A 20044-nucleotide genomic window follows, 5' to 3' on the forward strand; every position below is an offset into this window, starting at 1 on the left:
TGGAATCCCTTAGCCCAACGAGATCCCTGAAACAACGTTGTTTCCACACTGTTAAAGCTAACTGTGTCTAGGTAAGAGACAAAGCATTCCTACACTAAGTTACTCATAGGACCAAGCCTCTCAATCTCTTCATAGAGCTCTCGATGTTCTCCTAGGAATATAGATTCTTCCTACGCATCGAATTTTCAACCTACTACAACTGCTTCTTGGTGATTTATTGGCCACAAACTTTTTTGGGAGAATTTAAATTATTTTCCTATGGACAAGGATTTGAATCCTTGCACTAAGAAACCCTCAACCCTGCCTCAATGAAGTCTGGACACAAAGAAATAGTTAAATGCACACCTCCGATCATTGGCTTTGCAACCCTGATGAAAAGTGTGTGAAAAGCACAATCGTCCCATGAAACTTTTTATGAAGAATCGAGTTCCTCCCTTCACCATTTGTCCTCGTCGACATGGTGAAGTTGAATGCCATAAATGATAAACCCTCACCTTATATACCCTCTTTAATTCTCATAGTCATTTCAATTTTATGAATGTTAAAATTAATTTCGCAACGAATTCTTGATGGAACAGTTAAATAAATTAATAATATTTTCATGAATGCCACGTGCAATTACTTAGTTCTAGGGATATTACAGTAAATCCAGATTTAATATGGATCTAGGCTAGTCGTTAAGATTTGAAAATCAAATCAATATATAAATATTGAGCAATATTAGAAACAATTTTTTTCCACATAAAAACGATGTGTAATTTTATTCATCAAAGAAGAATAAAATTACATTTTGTGTATGCATGGAAACACAATCCAAAGAATAACATATGCCATCTGAAAAATAAAAATAAAAATAAAATCCAAAAGTGCGAACATGGAAAACACTAAAACGTCAGGCCAATAAGAAACCCTAGGGGTCGAATACAAACTCATCTCGGGCCACCATCATTACAAAAACGAGACTTTATAAACCCAAGAAACATTAACCATCAAAACATATTGATAAAATTCAACAGAAAATAAATATTAACTAAGGCACATGCTGCCATGGTGGCCACAACAAACAACCTAGAAATGGGTGACAAGCAACAAGGCTACAAAGACCAAGAAACACTAGCGGCAACCCTAAACCAACACCAATGAACACTGTGGAAGCAAGTGATGGAAAAACCCTCGAATGACCAAAAGCAGGGTAAAAAACCTAGGAGGAGATGGAGGCAACCCCATAAACAAGTGACAAGGTGTGCATCAAAGAGATAAGGCACCAAGCAACAACAACATGAGACTATGCAACGATAAGCAAGAAACCAAGTAGACGAACCCTGCAGAAGCAAAACCAATCACACAACAAAACCCCCACTGAAAGAGAAATACAAGAAGCAAACAATTACAACCCCTGCACTTTCAAATGAAGAAGACCACTGACGATGAAAGAAGATATGAACAGGAGGGTTAAGGTGACTAGGGTTCTAGCCGTCTCGACCTCCGCTCCCTCAACTCCAACTCATTAAAAAATAATTGTTAAATTAAAAATAACAATATTAATATTATAAAATTATAGTTTTTCATTTATAATATAAATACTTAATTTTTATTAGTATATTTTTCTAATAAATCATGTTTTTTTATTAATACATTCTTCCAATCAATCATGGCTAAAGTAATACACAAACAAAACCATTTTGTTATAGAAATAAATTCTCCAATATAACATAAATTATAAAATACTAAATTTCAGATATACTATCAATTATAAAAAGCTAAACTGAGCTTATCTTAAAAAGACATAAATCAAAATTTAAAAACATAAACTATAAAATACTAAATCAAAAAAATATATATATACATCAAAATTTATCTTATAACCCCATAATTAAACTTTCAAAATAATTAAATTTGAATTTGTCCTTATTCCTTCTCATCATAGTAATAAAACAACTATTTAATTTATATTAAATCAAGTTATATTACCCAGTAATAAATACCAATAAAAAGGCCAAGCAATTTGATTATTGGACTTTAAATTGCTTACAAGTGACCTAAAACCATTAATGGAAGCAAGATAAGGTAGGAAAGGGACAAAGTTTCCACTCAAGCACCGATGATAGTGTATCATGTTGTGCTTTTCCAAACCTATGTCACTTCCAAAACAATTAATAGCGAAATTATGGTAACCTATATATATTACCAATAGTAAACGCAAATAATAATGATAAGAAGTCAAAGAAGGTTTAAGAGAAATACTTTTTATTGTTCCCATCACATTAATAAAGAGATTGCTTAATTTATATTAGATTAAGTTAGTTTTATATATACATATACCATTAATAAACAACAATAACAATAAAAAGGAAAAAGCAAAGAGTTTAATAGAAATGATTTTATTGTTGAACCTTAAAATTTTTACAAGTGGTTGAAAACCATGAATTGAGTTTGATCTCAGGGCACAAATTTTACATAACTCATTTTGCATTGGATAGCGCTGCTGAGATAAATAACACTCAAAACCCCAACCAAAACTTTCTCTATGGAATAAATGAAAATTCATTGGAACTTTATGTCTTTAAATAATCTACATTAGAGAAGAATACCATATGGAAAAACCATAGGTTGTGTGTATGAAAACCACTAATGTTTACATGGCATAACATTATTTATTTTATTTTATTTTTAATTTTATGTAATTTGACCAAGTAAAAATGTTTTAATTAATAATTACTTTATTTTATTTTTTAAATTAAATTAAATTTAATCTTATGTAATTTGGCTAAATCAAAAAGTTTAGATAACATAACATAATAATAACATAATAAGACATTACAACATCTCTCCCATATTGGTCTCACCCCCAACAATAATTTGGATGTTATTGTGGATTATTTATGTGTAAAATAAATGATTTTACTAAATGTTGTTCTTAAATAACACTGTAGATTATTTTTAGATGTTAAATCAAGTACATAATTTAAAAAATTACCAGAAATGCATCCATCTCAAAATAACATCCATCATAGATTTTTGACATGCATGTGCATTAAAAAAAATGATAATGACATGTATGTGTATTAAAAAAATGATAAAAATAGAGTTGAAAGGACATTTTTTAGACTCAAATATGATTGTTATCTTGATCAAATGTATTGAATTTTAAATGGACCCAAGCCACACCTTTTCAATATGACAATTGATGTTATTCTCGTGAAAAACTTAATTTCATGCAAGGAACAAGCACATGGAGATGCATTTCTACTTCAAATTTTTTGTGCAAAACAAAGTGGTTGAATATGTCAACCATAATTTTAACTAAAGATCAACTTGCAAAACTTTTCATGAAAGCGTGAAAATTATTAAAGAAGGAGAAATTTAAAATTTAACAAAGTATCCAATGTAAAAGAAAATAAAATGTCTTCTTATTTTAAGGGGCCAAGGGCATGTTAAATATGTAATGCCCATTTTCAATTGAATGACTTATTAGTCCTTGCCATTAGGCATGGGACTATAGTAATCGAAATGCTTCTGCAACATTAGTTCGTGTCACCAGTAACCTAAAATTTTTAGCCTTTGAAATTTACCGAGCATATTGTAGTCTACGAAATTTATTTATTGATTTTTGAGGACCAATAAAATTATTCGTCGTCTTATTTGGCTTCTTCCCAAGGCGGGGATGTTATAACCAAGGATAATAACTTCTATGTTTCATTTGTATTTGGCCTCTGTAAACTAATGCTAGCATTAGTTTATGGGTATTAAATTTTACAACCGCCGGGTTACACACCATATGACATACCATTTTCATTTATATATAAGTCAGCTTCCCACTAGGTCTATGGATCGGTTGTCAAGACCATCTATTCGCCCGCACTATATTAGAATAACTCTCAAGCAGGTTTCTAGTGGTTCAACAAATATCCTTCACTATTATAGGAACCTATTGTCGTGTCATATGAACCTGTTTTTGTCGTGTCATACGAACATGTTGTTGCCATGTCTAGAAGAGGTGGCTCTATTGCCACCTGCCATCCCCATAGTCTATAACATGTTGTAGTGTCCACTTGTGTACTGGGAAATGTAAGTGATCCAGTTTACGATAATGAAAGAAGTTGTTGTGGGTGCTTAAAGAAGAGCTCAGGAAAGCCGAAATGCCCTTCAACAGGGAGTTCAAGACGAAATCTAGGAGGTATACTATTCTCAGGTAGCAAAAGTTGCAGGCACATTCAGGAAAGTAGAATCATGTCATGAAAATGATGTCTCACATTGCAGGTATTCCTTTTGTGCTTAGTGTTGAGTTTACTTGAGCTTACATGCTCTCACTATATTCAAGCTTGTACATTAGCTGAGTAATAATACTAACATATATGTAGAAGCCAATAGGTAAGCATAGTAAGCATCACAGATCAGATTAGTTCACAGTTATCAAACAAGTAAAATAAGGGGTACGTAATTCCCATAATAGCTGCACTGATTAATAACCATATAAGATCAAATATTTAGTAAGCTACAAGGTTATTCCATAATAACAAGCACTTACCTTATTTGGTATAAGTATTACTAGTAACATGATAGTACTGTGTAGAAGTTTTGATATGATGTGTTACCATTTGAGTATTGAATTTTCTCTTTTTTCCTCTGAAGGAACAATTTAATTGGAGAGACACCCCATATGATGTATATTTTAATAAGAAGGAAGATCCAGATGCCTGAATTTGGTACAGGATCCTCCCAAAGTTGTGTCTTGCCTTGAGCTGAGACATGAGCTTGACTCTAATCTTGTGAACAACAACTTGAGAATGAGCCATATTTTCATTCTGCATTGAACATGGGCTTGGGTTGAATTTGTGTGTAAATTTTAGCCTATCCTTGGAAATGGGAACTAATGAATCTAAGAATACCTTATTTTCATTCTACATTGAACATGGGCTTGGGTTTGAATTTGTGGGAAAATTTGAGTCTATCCTTGGAAATGGGCACTTATGCATCTAAGAATGAAATGGAAGCCAAGTATGAGAGATTGTCTGAAAGTGGAATCAACAAGTAGATTAATTTTGGTTGTAGGCAAAAGTAGCTTTGACAGGGTAGTTAGAAGCATATAGGGCACACAAAATTTACAGTCAAAATGAGCTTTGGGATGGCACACAAATTACATTTAGAAGCATACATGGCACTCAAAAGTAGCTTTGGGAGGGCACACAAATTACAGTTCATAGAGTTCATTTAGATACTTGTATATCTAAAATGTGTTAGTGTCTCAAAAGAAATGAAACTAGGACCTAAAATTTCCAAGGAGGAACCAACATCTACAAGATGCAAGCTAGAGGAGGTGGTCAAATTCATAAGTGTGTCAAAAGAAATGGACGCTGGATCTAGAACCATAGGTATGCTTACTACAGTGAGAAGATACAATGAATCGCCTGTAATTAAGAAAAGTAGAATCCCTTGCAATGAAGAAAAGTAAAATTGTGCCATTATTAGCTTAGGGTGGGCTATATTTACATTTTCAGGTGTTGGTATCACGATACTTCTCTTTATGGTAGTCAATAGAGATCCTCATTGTGTGACTTTTATATACTGTGTATTTCTATGCAACTTTCTTTATTTTATGATAGCATAATAGAGGGTGTTTGAAGGCTTGGACTAGGAGAGGGAAAACTATGGCAGCTCATGGTAGACAATGACTTTAAATTCTATTGGAAATGTGTATGAGACAGAGGATATCTCTTGTTTAATTCTAATTTGGTTTCCAGTCACCCCCTTATTGAATATGTTTATTATTTTTACTAGAGTTTGGTGACTTACAATTTCTTATGTGGACTAGGAGTGAAGTACGTGAGAGGGACGTGGATTCAAGGTCTGAGTTTTGTATCATATTAGCATGACAATCATTTACTCTCCATATAAGCATACTAGCATGACATAATGTTAAGTGGCATGGTTCAAGCTTGCATGCTATGTTGTGGATACAAAGTTGTGAGGAAGGTGGATTTCATGTAGGGGGTCACATGGTCCATCGAGGTCAATTTTTTTATATATTTGTTTCATATATATATTTTTTATAATAATAGAGAATATGGCCTCCAATTTATCCATGAAAAACTTCAAAGCAGTTATATGCAGCCATAAATAACATGCTTTAAGTGTGCACAGGTTGTAAATACCTCTCTCAGGGTAGTTGGTAATACACTTCTGACAACATCCTTTCCTACCGTCTCCATCATTATTGATGATGTGTTCATGGATTTTTTAGGTCATAAAGTTCCTGTAGAATGTAATGAATGTAATTTTATTGAACAGGGGCTTTCTTTCCTGAGTTTTTTGAGAGATGGTTAAGATATAAGACCATTTTCAAAGAGGCCTTTTTCTATAATGGATCGAGTCCTCCTTTCCATTCTAGGTGTTTCCTCAAAATAAGACATTAAGGGCTCATGGAATGGCCTTGAAAAATATCTTGCTACCGTTTATAGTCCCTTATCCAGATTTGATGCAGTGGTTGCCTCTCACTTGTTTGAACATTCTGATGATGCTTTTCTTATGTGAACATATGTTTTTCACTCCAACAAGTTAACACTTCGGACACTCTTCGCTGCTTATGAATTACATGCCTTGCAATTCCCTTCTTCCAATCATTTATGCTTTGGTATTTTAGTGCAAAATCTTGTACTATGTAATTTAGGGTATTAGGGTATTTTACAGTAAAAACTGAATTTTTCTCCCTCGCCCAGGTTTTGTTTTTGTAATTCTCTTAAATCAAATAGAAGTAGAAGTCATAACCTAATTTAGGGTATTCTTTTAATTATGAACATTTAATTTACTCAAGTTTTATGCCTCTTAGAAGATTTTCTTCTTTTGTTGATATGTGTTGTGTGTGATTTCAGTCGGACAAAGCTTTGATGTTGGATGAAGCAATGGAGTACTTGAAAACACTTCAATTGCAAGCACAAGTAAAATATTTATATATGATGAAAGAGATCTCTTGTCATTTCAAAGTATATTAGTTATCATATTGCATATTTTTATTCCTCTTCCCATGATGCCCACTTTTCCTTCTTTCACATCATAGATAATTTCAATGGACGATGGAATGGGTATGCCTCCATTTGTGTTTCCTGAAGGTATGCATCATACAACATATGGCACATATGTCTCCTATGGGAATGGGTATATGCATGGTATACAACATGGGAATTCTATATATGGTTGCCACTTTAGGTCGATGTGTTATGTCATTGCCTTCATGCATGTATCAAAATTTCTAGTTCCACAATTTGTTGCCAAGATACATTTCCCTTGTCTGGAATACCTAGACCAAGCCTTTCAATGTCAAGGATTTCTAGATCAGGATTACAAGTATCAGGGTTGTCTATATCAACTCTTCTATTTCCTTTCTTACCTAGAACGACATAGCCTACCTTAGTTTCAACCTTATCTTCAGGTTCTACTAATTTTCAAGACAATATACATAATGAAAATTGTGATGGGTCATTATAAACATTATATGAATCATCATAAGATGCAAGGGCTACCCCAGGTTGGGGTTGTGAGTGAGAACCCATTTTTTTTGTTCATCTACTAAGATCTAGATATGACTCTAGCAAAATATCATCTGGTTTTGCCATGTTATTTACTTTTCTACTCACTCTAACGAGGAGAGGTTTAAATTATTTAAAATATTATTTTGTTCTTATTTGTCCAGATGCTGAATGGTCTAAATTTTTTCTTCTCATCATTTACTAGGCAGTGAATGGAAATGTGTACAGTGCTTCAATGGCACAACCACCACCTCAAATTCCAATTCAGTTTGATGGAAGGGGAGTCCACAATACAATTAGTGCATTTGGAAAAGTTGGAACCATTGGTAAGCATTATGATTGTTATTCTTTTTTTATTATCAATTAGCTAAGAAAATACTTTTTTATATTACATTAATGATAAGTAATAAATTCACATCCTATGCAACATCAAATAATTAAGGCTCACTATAGAGGCTTCCTTGTCTGACAAAAAAAAGAGGGCCAACATTTATGCTAAATCAACCTAGAATGATTTTCCATGATATTGTTCAACGCTTGCGATTTTTTGTCCCTAGAATCCCTGATGAAATGAAATTATTTGTTTAGGATTGTTGCAATGCAAGGTTTTTGGTTATCTTGTAATGCCTTTTGCACTCTATTTCCTCAAAATCAAATCAACATTATTGTTGACTTTTTACATTTGGTGTCATAGGCCTAATTTTGGCATATGATCCATTATATTTTTGTGCATATATGCAATACTATGTTAAGGATGGATGCACTAAAGGTTGCTTCCAACTTGTAGGTTATTCATTTTTTTTTAATAAAATCTATGACTTTTATTGGGTGCCTTGCCTTTTGGAAGCAATTCTTTAAAGATTAGTTCTGACTAACTTTTGACTAAGTTGCTTTCATTTCTTACCTACTAAGTTTCTTGTGTTTTCTTACCTTCATAATAAGCATACGACCCAATAATTTCTTGGAGGATACAAATAACTACAAAACAACCTGAACTTTAATTTATTTCATAGACATTTTTTGTGGCTCTGTCTTGTGGGCAGCCATTATGATTCAACTAGTCATAAGTTAGTTCATCTCATGCACTTTGATGCTCTAGTCAGGAGGAAATGTCATTCTTCTAGTAGGGGGATTCAATTTCCTTTCTCTCTCCTGTTGTCATCACATTTACCATTTGTTTCAACTTTGTAGTTCTTTGGATGTTATTTAACAATAATTCCCCTTGCAATGTAAAAAATACATGCCATATTTTAACAAATCTTCATTTGTAAAATTTACTTGAAGTGTCATAATTTGGCAAGCCAAAAGAGACGTTCATAGAAGAAAGAATTTCATATAGGAAACTTAGAGTGTGCAATATATTCTTCCCTGGCCCTATTACAACCAAATGTCAATAAAACATTGGTGATATTTTGATATGTGGCTACCAAAGTTACTATTCTTTGTAGTTTTCAACTAAATCCTCGACCATTTCCTTTGTTAATATGCATAATTGTCTCACAATGATAGTTTTAAAAGATTCAATGCTATGTATTATGATTCACTCCTATACTTGCATTATGATGCATGTAATAGACTATGTAAGGAATCATTCCTGTTGCATATCTCCTAGGGCATGTAGCAAATAAAAAATGTTTTCAACATTTCGCATGACTGCTCAAGGGTCTAGAGTCACGAGTTCTTGTTGGTGATATGAATCTAGATGCAGGTCTGAAGATTTTGGTTGAAACAAGGTACCTTAATATGTTGGTCCTTGGCTACATATGGATAGCCACATATTAGCTGGGTCCATCACCAACCTCCATGAAGTATTCTCCTCAACCCAAGGGTCCTCAAGTAAAGTTTCAAGTGCACAATCTCTAAGGTATATATCACATGATTCCATGCTCCAAGGGATAAGAACGTTCCTCTTAGTGCCTAATGTTCCTCCTCCTAGGTAGGTACCTACCCTAATCGAGAAACCAACTCTCCACTTTATGCAACCAAAGGACTATAAAGGTAACAACATCCCATGAAAGCACTTTAGACAATAATTTCATTAATTATATACATAAAAACTACAAATTGATTCCTTTCTTAATTGAGTTGCATACATTCCCCAAGCCAGTGTTCATTGGTATATTAACCACAACATGATTTCTCTCAGGTTAGACTGTTGACATAAGGAACAAGTTTCAATGTTGTGTGGGTTATGTATTACAACTTGTGTGGGTTTTGTCTTACATAAACTCATATTTATGTTTTCTCGAGGTGCCAAGGCCAATTCCAAAAGAGAACAAACACTCTATAGCTCTATTATGCTAACATTAACGATATCTCTACATTCAAGATATATCTATTCAAGGAATATTCAAGATACACATATGATTGCCACAAGCATAAATTTGAGTAACATAAACTATTCAATAACTAGTTGATGGACCCTAAAGTTCCTATATAACATAGGCAGATTGGAGCATGCTTGGTAAGCCTATGGAACTTTCCAATACAAGCATTTTAACATTAACGATATATCTTCATTCAAGATATATATATATATATATATATATTCAAGGAATGTTCAAGATACACATATGATTGTTGTAAGCATAAATATGATTAATATAAACTATTCCATAAGTAGTTAATGGACCCTAAAGTTCCTACATAACAAAGGTAGATTGGAGCATGCTTGGTAACCCTATGGAACTTTCCAACAAAAACAATTGAGTACTTTAGGTTGTTAGGGTATTTTTAGTTCTTTTTAGGGTTTTCAAAATAAAACCCTGGGTCAAGCATCAATTCAAGAGAGAGATAAAACCTTCAAAAAGTTCACTATGTCATCCAAGAGCATCCCCAAGACAAAATAAGACAATACACAAATTCCAAAATATCTTGTATTCACCATTCAGTTATGATTTCTTACAAAGAGGTAATGTTACAGGGAAAAGTGTCTATGCAGAACTGCTAATCCCACTAAGGTGGGTAGCTACCTTAGAAACAAACAAAGTAAAACTACTTTCGTTTTCCTTTATGAAAGATAGATGAGAGAAGAATAAAAGAGACCAACCTTTGTCTTGCGCTTGGTTCCTTGTGTTAGCGCTTGAGATTTCACCCTAGGCTGAGGAAGGTAAATCTTCAAGGCAACATCAAACCATTTCACCTCGTAGCTAGCCCTACGGGGTATGAGAAGGCTCTCTCCGGTCAAACTCGGTAGATCTTTCAATAGGATGAGCTGACCCAATTAGGAACACTGATATTAGGCTAGTAAACTGATAAGGGGGGTTTATTTAAAGTTTTTGGTGTTTTTGGTGGCAATTGGAGGGAGTGCGATTCAGGGTGCGAGGATTGAGCTCAGTTTTTGCAGGTGGGTCTTTGGGGCAAGGTAGGAGTTTGTGCTGATGCCTTTAGCTGAGATGGATGATCAAAGAAGAAAAAAGAGAAGCTAAAGAGGGCAAACAATGACTTTGAATCCTCTCTAGACAGTGGAAAACATAAACATTAAACAAATTTGAAAGTTGAGCATGGCAAGCATGAATTCAAACTTTATCACTTCATTTGTTTAATAAGCTGCAGTAAAGAAAGAGATGGAACACATAAACACACTTACAATTACAATAAGAGAACACACCATCAACACAATAGTCCACAAGAATCCCAATGATGTCTGCAAAACCCTGGTCTTCCCTTTCCTCAAATTGCAGAGATACAAGTAAAATATACCATAGGAGCTTCTCCCTCAAGAGTCCAACCATGAAAATGAGCAAGAGAAGGCATAATATAGATGATCTAACTCCTTTCCCCACCTCTAGGGGTCGAGCTCAGCTTCCTAGGAGCTGTTTCAACTAATTCTAAACTGAGCACTAGATAATAGGCAGTCAAAACAACTTGCCTCTAAAACTTAGGTAATCTATCCATGCATTAAATATTCACTATTTACATCAAAGAAACTTCTAGAAGTGTCAAAGGAGAGTAAATGTGTCCAAGTGCTATGAAAATTACACAAAAATCCATCATTTACATGCCTCAAAAGTCAACCAAAGTAAAAACAGTGTTTTGCTGGCCGAACTGGTCAAAACAGTGAAATTTCCCTGAGTGGTCGCGCCCCTCACTTTGACTGGTCGCGTGCATTGACAGCTCTGTTTGAGTGCCTTCCAGGTGTCCAAATCAGGTGCAAGATAGCTCATTGGAAAGGTCTATGAGTCTAATTTCCAACCCCACTGGAATTTCTGAATTTGGAGTTGATTTGACCCCTCAAAAGGCATTTCTCCCAAGGCAGCTTTCTGCAACTCAAAAAAGGGGCAGAAAGTCAAAATTTGCATGTATTTTGAGCTTTTGGAAGCCCAAATCTTCATAAAATCTGAAACCCATCCATAGGCAAGTGTATTTTTGCATGAAAATTCCAAAAATGTAGAGTTTTCCCCGTTCTGAGCTTTCCCCATGACTGGTCGCGCGTGGGGTGAGACCACTCAAATGGCCAAAACCTGTAAAATTCTCAAAAATGCCAAAAATGTCTCAAAACTCTCAAAATTTCTTGGGTTTGATGCTAGGAGGAGGCTAATGAGTATCATGGTGAGTGAGAGAGGCCTCAGCCAAGATACGGAGCGGGTTGGTCTTCTTCTTCCTCCTGCGGGCCTCGGACAACTTCCTTTGGAGTATCTTCATCTTTGCTTTGCAAACATGCATTCTCGCCCAATAATGATTTTTCATGTTCCGTAGCAGCCTCTTGTCTTGGTTGGCTTTATCCAACAGTCTCTCCAAGTGTGCATTCACATGGATAAGCATGGATTCCCTCTCCTTGGGCAGCAAGTCACCGGGCCTCCTACGGTTGATGACTCGGTCACTTCGAATCCTCCACAGCTCATCCAACTCTTTCTCATCCTCAAGTTGCTTGTTGCGCTGCTCAAGATAGTTTATTGTCCATTGGGCCATGTCGAGCTTTCGCTGTAACAAGCGGTTTTCCGCCTCTCTCTGTCGGATGATCTCATGCAAATCTGAAGTGAGGGAGCGAGCATCAAGTCAATGAAATCATGATGTGTATCGCCAACTCTCTCGTCCTCAACCATGGGCTGCTTGCCCTCCCGTACTGCCTCTGCTGATGAAGAATGCGAGGCCCCTTCCACCTGATGTGGAGATAACACTCGCTGACCTGTAGATGATGATGGCGAGACCCCTTCCACCTGCTGTGGAGAAAGTACTCGTCGAGCTGCTGCAAACAAGGTCCTGTGACCTCTCTGGTAGGTGACCTGAGGTGAGGAAGCAACCTGTCTCGGAACAATGATCTCGGGCTGGTGAGATGGACCTCCCTCCTCATAAATGACCTCTGGCTCTGGGTGTGGCTGTGGTGGCACTGTAAAGAACTCATGAGAAATGAAGTCTGCCCATGGAATGCCCTGCTGACTCAACTGATGGGAAACAATGAGCTGGATGAGACCATGATGGCACAAACTCCTATGCTGCTGAGCTGGGGACCCATGGACCTCTGACTCATGATCTTGCAATGACATTTGACCGAAACCCTAGACCTAAGACTTTGGACTTCAAGACAAAACAAAACAAGCGTGACACAAGTTCATTAACTGATACGACCTGATCCAGCAAAGCCAAGAAGGGAACAAGGACCAGCTCCTCCATCAGTTTTATGGCATGCCTAATGGAATGCAAAACTGACATCGATGAGACACCTACTTATGCATATGCAAAGAGTTTTTTGATCACTGATGGAGGGCATCATGACCGACACTAACACCTTGCTCGATTCCTCTCTCTTCTGATAGTCCTTTGCTATTTGCTTTCTTGTATACCCAGCTTCACAGAGTACCTGTAGAATCAAAGCAGCATAACACTATACAAGAACATGGATCTATTATCATAAACAATCTAGGATCAGATGTAAATAGACCATACAAATGCACAAAACATAAATTACACAAGAGTATGGAGGAAAACTTGAATAGCTTTATTGATAATCAAGAAAGAGCCAAGAGAGTTATAACCAGTTGTTCTGACCTAGCATCATCCTCTCAGCAAGTAAGCCCTTCTTCACCTCATGAAAAGCTTAGATCACCCAACACTATGATGTTGCCTCAAAAAACCAACAGCAATTCCTTACAAGATGCAAAATTCCAGCCTCTGGATCTCTAGGATGAGGGATCCATATATAGATGTCTGTAAGGGAGATGAGTCAGCTTGTGATTTTATTAGTGTCTTCCCTCTGATAGTTCTTGCTTCCGCTTGGAGATTGATGATCTCTTACTCATCCCTGGTCGAATTCAGAAAGGCAAGTGTCACATGAGAAGTTTCTAGAAGATTCCATGCTTCTCCACCTCGCGGATGGACACTGCCATTTGTCTCTTCTTGCCCATCGCACCCCATAGAAGGGATTTTTGAAATTCAACGCACCCACTGTGTGTATTTAGGTGAGATGCAATGCACTTTGCCTATGGAGCAGGTGAAATGATACAGTTTTGACTAGTTTTGAGTGGTTTTTCATGGAGAACTTCTGGAAGAAGCTATAATCAGTTGACCTTATTCCTTTAGGGGTTGGAACAACACTTTTAGGGACTTAGGAGCCCTTGGTTTATGGACATTTTATGCTTGGGGTTGCAGTGCCCAAAAATGTCTATAACAGTTGCCCCTAAAGCATGAGGTCATTAATCTTATTTGATGTCGGGTGAAATGCTTTATCATGCTGATCCGAAGTTCTTTCAAGCTGGAAGGAGACCTATAATAAGATACAATACAATACATTATCTTCATAATATTTTCATGATCTAGCTGAGGCGGGCATTCCCATGCTTAGCTTTATAAATTCATTTTCATGTACATAGGACAGACAATCGTCTGAGTGTAGACTGATGATTTTGGTAGAGCCATCATCCCTTTGATTGGATGATTATCTGTGCAGCAATGATGTACATTTGATGTCTTTATTTTCCTGAATATATATCGCAGCCCGGATGGATGAAACTAGATTCGGGGTCTTCAATCTCGTTCGATCTTCACTCAAAGTACAAGTCGATCCATGTGAGAGATGTTCTGAAGTCAAACATGGAAAGACATCGCCCGATTACCAGCCAATGATGTAAGCTGTTAACAGGCACGAGAGGAATCAACGATAATGATAATGATCCTCAAGGTACTGCAGTACAATTCACGTGGTGTGAATAAAGGACTTGGCGTCAAACACCACACAAAATATTTCGGTCGAAGGCCATTGAGGCATGCAAGCTTCAAAGTACTGAAGGGGGTGTTCCTAGATCGACTTCTTGGATAATGAGCTGATGTCGACAAGAAGCGATCCATCATAGGAGGGCCTTAATGAATCCCACATCAATGACACAGAATGGAGAAAATGATTTTAATGGAGGTGAAAACGGTCTGGTGATATAAGGTTCAGGTGGCGGTCATGAAAGAATGGAGCATAAATGTATTGCAGCGGGCGAGACACAGGTGAATTCTCTGAGTGACTTCTCTTGAACATACCGGCGACACTGACATGATGGATTGGTAGCATTAACCCCAAACGTGGATGGTGTGATGTGACCATGGTGATGTGACCGGTGAATGAAACAACCCAACCCGACTTGGATGCGGAGTGAAAGTGTCTTGTTCAAGAGCGACTTGCTACCAACAAAGTTTCTTCAAGTTTTCTTCCCAATTTTTCCCCAGTCATTGCTGACCAGTACCTCTTTATTTTTGTCAAGCTTGAGGAGGATAACATATGCTTGTTCTATAATTTTCCCTTCGGGCAAAACCATCGCCATGTTTTAACGAGCCTAGCGATAGTGAAACTCGTTCTTGTCTGCTATGGACAAGTTTGTCGCTATTAGGTTTTAACGAGTTTAACGACAAAGATAACTCGGTCCTTTTCAATTTTAAAGAGTCTGAAAAGGGACGTAAAGGAAACTCCAAAAATCCTTTTTCGTCATCTAATCTCTTAAGTCCGAAAAAGTATAAAACAATACAGAAGGGATGAATTTTCGATACTTTTAACGAGCCGAACAAAACAAGCGCTCAATATTTTTGTGTAATAATCCCTCAGGTCCAAAAAGATTAAAATCTAAAGGAGGGATAGCACTTCCGGTCACTTTAACGAGCTAGAGAGGCCAATGGCTCGGAAATCTTTTCATATTTTACGAGTCAGTTGAAAAGAGCTTAAAGGAGACTCGTCTCTGAGGAACGAGTGATAAGTTTGGGTAGCAGCTGATTCCAGGTAAGGTTTGGAATTTTCCAATCACGGCAGTGTTACAAGGATGGCTAACGAGATCACTCTTCGCAGCTATTCCTCAAAAGGGGTAAACAATCAAGTGGAGGTGAATGATTGGCCAATACGAAGTGGAGGTGATGATGAGAACACAACCAAGGCTTTAAAGGCTGAAGTATTACATTCACGACGGTTATTTACCGGAAATTGGTTCATTTTTTAATGAGCTTAAATGCTGGGGGAAACATTTGCTCATTTCTTATGTTTATTTTTTAACGAGCATGAAGTCCGCGTTAAAACTGCTCGATATATCCAGTTGTATAATAAGGATGTCTCATATATAAAAATGACAATTTTTCAAATCTTTGCCCCACATCCTTTCTTTATGCAAGTTAGGAAACGACCAATCCTACGAGTTTAAAGGGTTAGAGGACCTACAAATTTAAAAAAATAAATGGTCGCTCTTCGCTTGCACGCCAAAAGGTTTGCATGCCCCCAGGTATAAAATAGAGTTTCAAGGTCACCTCTCAATCTACTGACAAAAACATTTGTTTTATCGGAAAGGTTTACCTCTTTCAGGTTACCAAAGATTGTTTTATCTGCACCGCAAACAAAACACTTCTTCGGCGATGCCTACCAAAATAGACAAAGGCGAGTGGTGCAGACGCCTCCACCCACATAACTTTGACAAGGGAATCTTATTCTAGTCTAACCCCCTTTTCCAATCACGGATGGGAGTGTCAGACTAGTCATATATCTCTCGCGGAAACCTATCCTATACCTGAAGTTTTCCTGCCGAAGCAGACTTGGGTGCATGCCCCCTGGGTTTCAATCATGTCCCCCGAATTACTTGCGCTCATCAAGTGGACGGACTGGAGATTGATGAGACATTCCTTGCGTGAAAAGACCATTCAGGGATGGTATATGACTATTTTCTATGCGTGAACTGGGGAATGAAAGTTGGTCTACGAGCTTGACCACTCTTCCTTTGTGCGGAAAACACATTACTCTAAAGAGTGATGAGACAATGGCTCCCATGCAATAAATATAGTCTCGTCCAAGGAGTAGATTATAATCCAGGGGTCCTTGGACTACCATTATGTTCATGTGAACGGTTTTCCCTCTCAATGTTATGGGCACATTGGGAAGGATCCCTAACAGTCGACTGGTTCCTTTGTCAAAGCCTGTTAGATTTCTCATCTCAGGCAAAAGCGATGGCGAACCAGGCGCTTTCCAAGCAGTCAAGGAAAGGATACTCACAGAAGCCCCTTCATCTATGATGGTACCAACCATAACCATTCTATATACTTGAGCAATGATTCAGAATGGTACACTAGCCGGTAAACGGGGTCTGCCCAGTTGATTCCAGTCGAAGGAGACAACCAGGTTGCTTGGAGGTGGGACCGAATAGACGGCCGGGTACGACTCTGATGAACTTCCTTCCTACGGTAAAGGAATGGGTAAATTGCCCCCATGTTCATCGAAGTCTGTGTTTACGAAAAGAATTTGGACGGTGTCATCCTTGTTCTCTTCGGTGATTGTATCATCTGAAGATGGAACCTCTGAAGGCAAGACCGGGTCAACTGCCGCCTCGACATTTTGACTTTCGTCTGGTATGGGTTCAGATGGTTTATCTTCAATGATAGATGCTTCGGCCGACCACCTGGGCGGGTCAGCCAGTTTTTCAATTAGTGACGGACTCGGCAAGAGTTCCTTATATCCAGGAGGAAGTTGTAACGGTGAAACTGGACGATCGTCCAAAACTTTTTTAGCCTCGTCTAAGAAGGGACAACGGTGGACAGCGTGATCGCCTTCACATAGTTTACAAGGAAATTTGCACTTTCCTTTTTGTCCAGGGGCTTCACTTTCACTAGTCGATGGTGTGTTTTCAACATGATCATCAGAGGTTGATGACACCGGGTTGTGCAAACGAGGAGACCAGTCCCTTAAGATCCGAGGGATGCAGGGACAATCTCTATGATAGTGGTCTCCTTTGCAAATGACACATGACTATTTAGGCCTGGTCAGTGCAGTGTGTGGATTTTCGCTAGATGACGCTTGGTTGCTCCTTTTTGCCTTTGGCTCCTTCTCCTTCTTCTCTTTCTTCTTCTTTTCCTTCTTCTTCTCAGGTACTTGATTTTTGGCTTTACCAACCTCATCAGGCGAAGAGGAAGGAGGAGAAGAAGAATTGGACGAAGTAGAGGGTTGAGGGGTAACTCTGGAATTGTCTATTTGCTGACTCGATTGTTCAGGAATTGCAGTGTTCTGAACGACGGAGGTTGAGAAAAGCCATACGGGCAAGCCGATTGTCAATCCTGGAAGTGACAATGTGGCCATATGGGGTGCACCAACATCTCCCCAAGAGGAGAAGGGACTAGGATTTCCTCCAAGGGGAACTCCTTGGTTGGTGGACTCCATTTTCTCAACCCAAGACCAACGTAGGAAAGGTGATGATTATTCCGTTTAAAATAAATTTTAGACGCTTTGACACAACTTGTTTTTTCAATTTTAAAGAGTCGAGAAAAAACAAAAGATGACTCTAGTCGCCTTCGATTTTTAATGAGCCTGAAGTGACAAGTGCTCAGATGGACCTTTTCCATTAAGGAGTCTGAAAAGGAACGAAAGGGACTGCTCTGGAAATCTAGGCAGAGGGATTACCAAACCAATCGCAAAACTGCAAAATACTTTTTACGGTACTACAGTCAATCTTCCCGAATGCTGTGTTCAGTGCATTGCGATCGATAGGGCAGCAGACATGGCTTCCTATGGATAAAGGGTTAAGCCTATTGTGGTCTCCCAAAATATACTCGACGGTACGTGGGAGCACAAGTCCGTACTGGCACTTATCGTCTCAAAGTGGAGGAATCACCCAACCAACAGTGAGAACAATAGTTACCAGGCTTTACGACGCCGGAATACATCTCTAGCCTAGACTTCTAGATGTTGTGCGTTAGGTTCCAAAGCATTGTTAGATTCATTAAATTTATTTTATAGTTGATCTTGCTTAAGAAATTTTCCTTTCAGGTTCACCGCGTGATGTAGATATACAATTCCTAAAATGCAACCTAAGATGATAAACAGTCGTTTTATCTTCTTTGTGCAATGAAAATCCTAACTACTAAGTAAAGAGAGACAGTATTCTTTCAACAAATAGCAAAGAGCACACACTATATGCACCGTCCTAAATCAACCAATCAAACAGTCTAAATGCAAATGCACATGCATGTATTTGTTTTCAGCCTTCTTAATATGTGAACGATAAAAGAAAGCTAATGCGCAAATCTGAATTATCTTTCAAAGTGACATTTACTAACAAGTTTCTTTTCAAAATCAAAATGAAGACAATGACAACACTTTGTGATTTGGAAATGAAAACTTGCTTTCGACACTAGAAAAACTACTAATTCAGATCAAATACAATAGTAACAGGGTAATCGACTATCAAGAGCAATCAGACTCTCTTCTATTACTGAAAATGACACTTGCAACACTTTCAAATCAAGAAACGATAGTACAAATACGTTACTTCTTTGCAAAGGAGAACTGAAAATGACTCAACAAATACACAAAAACATTTACAGTTCTTTGCACAATGGAGGTGGAATACCAGCAAGGAAAGGGGTTTCAAACAGAGGTGTACTGACTACAGGCAGCAAAACTCTTGAATAGATCTGAAAAGAGTGAACACAGAAACCAAAATTTAGGAACAATGCCTAGTCTGATCAGCGCACCTGTAACACAGTGAATTTGAAATGCAGCGCACCTACTACACTCTGGAAGTGTGCTAAATTTGAGATTCACAAAACAGACAGTGCGTTGGGCCAGGGACGAGACTTTGATTGGGTTTCGGGTCACAGTTTGCAGTTCAGTTCAGGGATTTTGGCCGAGAAAGTGGTAATCAGTAAATCGATCACAGTGGTAGATCTAAGGAGGATACTAGAGCCACAACAAGGGCAATTAGAGAGTTTGTAAATCAGTTGTTTAATTCATAAACAAAACCCGGAGATTGACTGAAGCAACATTTATCTACTTTGCATTTGCATAGAAAATGCAGTTCGAAGGCTACCTGGCTCAACTTCAGGCTCCGTCTGTAAGTTTATAAAGTAAACAAATGTAGATAGACAAACAACCTAGTCGCTCCCCAGCGGAGTCGCCATTTTGTTACAGGGAAAAGTGTCTATGCAAAACTGCTAATCCCACTAAGGTGGGTAGCTACCTTAGAAACAAACAAAGTAAAACTACTTTCGTTTTCCTTTATGAAAGATAGATGAGAGAAGAATAAAAGAGACCAACCTCTGTCTTGCGCTTGGTTCCTTGCTCGATTCCTCTCTCTTCT

The 20044-nt window shown here is 37.6% G+C and overlaps 1 pseudogene; it reads left to right on the forward strand.

Annotated features, from left to right (window-relative positions):
* Window positions 1-1427: 1427 nt before the first annotated feature.
* LOC149168764 (uncharacterized) lies at window positions 1428-7890 on the forward strand (annotated as a pseudogene).
* Window positions 7891-20044: the final 12154 nt, after the last annotated feature.

Source organism: Pinus tabuliformis, chromosome 4_2 (assembly GCF_031772625.1).
Source record: "Pinus tabuliformis cultivar Carrire ecotype Pingquan chromosome 4_2, CPIR1, whole genome shotgun sequence".
NCBI lineage: Eukaryota > Viridiplantae > Streptophyta > Pinopsida > Pinales > Pinaceae > Pinus > Pinus tabuliformis.